Source organism: Propithecus coquereli, unplaced genomic scaffold (genome assembly GCF_000956105.1).
Source record: "Propithecus coquereli isolate 6110/MARCELLA unplaced genomic scaffold, Pcoq_1.0 Scaffold87, whole genome shotgun sequence".
In the NCBI taxonomy this organism is placed as follows: Eukaryota; Metazoa; Chordata; class Mammalia; order Primates; family Indriidae; genus Propithecus; species Propithecus coquereli.
Genome location: NW_012154951.1, coordinates 876,771 through 877,743, shown reverse-complemented (window position 1 = coordinate 877,743; position 973 = coordinate 876,771).

Here is a 973-nt window from a genome sequence, read left to right as displayed (position 1 = left end):
TAATTTACATATTGCCTATGACTGCTTTTGTGCTATGCCAGCAGCGTTGTATGGCCTTCAAAGCCAAAAAGGCTTACTGGAGCTTTGCAGAAGCTGTTTGCCAACTTCGTCTTAGGATTATAAAGCTATGATATTGGGAAGCACTTGAAATGTTCATCCTAAGGAAAAAGAGTTAGTGCCTGGAAACAAACAGACAAATGTCTGTGTGTGTGTGTGTGGGGGGGGTGGTTAATCATTCTACCCATTATCAATATTGCTTCCTGGATTAAAATCATAAACCAATATTGCATCAAAATATGCAGCGTCCTTTTAGAACATTTTTTGTGACAAGTTCATACAATCCTCTCTCAGAAGTGATGTGGTGGATTATCAATTTTATTGTAACATAGAACACACATATTTTATTTAATAATAGGAAGACTTCATGAATACAGTGTCCTGTTGAAATATGTATTCTCATAAAGATAAAGAAGGAACACATTTAGGCTTGGGAATGAGGTTTTCTTAAAATACTTGTGTTATTCTAAAAACATAGTAATTCTTGGACTTCATTCATCCCATCAATGGACTTGGGGAGGGAAGCAAGATAAAAGAACTGCAGGTCAGCAGCAGAAAGATTATGATCCCTATTCTCCATTGTGCTGCAATATAGAAATTGCAGTTAGAATGGTGTGAACACATGATAGGCGAAGAAAAGAATATTCAAAAAAGTCCAAGTAACTCTGTATTTTGGAGTTTACTGTCAGAATTGTGTACTTATGCTGTTTGTTTTCAATTACCAACCAGTTTGTTTTTCTTATCTCTACATTCATAAATCCTACCTATGGATTTTATTTTTAAAAAAAAACATTTGCTGCATATAATATATACAAAACATGTATCTAATTGTGCAGGTTGAAGAATTATCATAAATGTGTCTGTGTATCCACCTTTAATCTCTCAGTCACTTTTTTCCCTGTCTTTTTAGGAAATA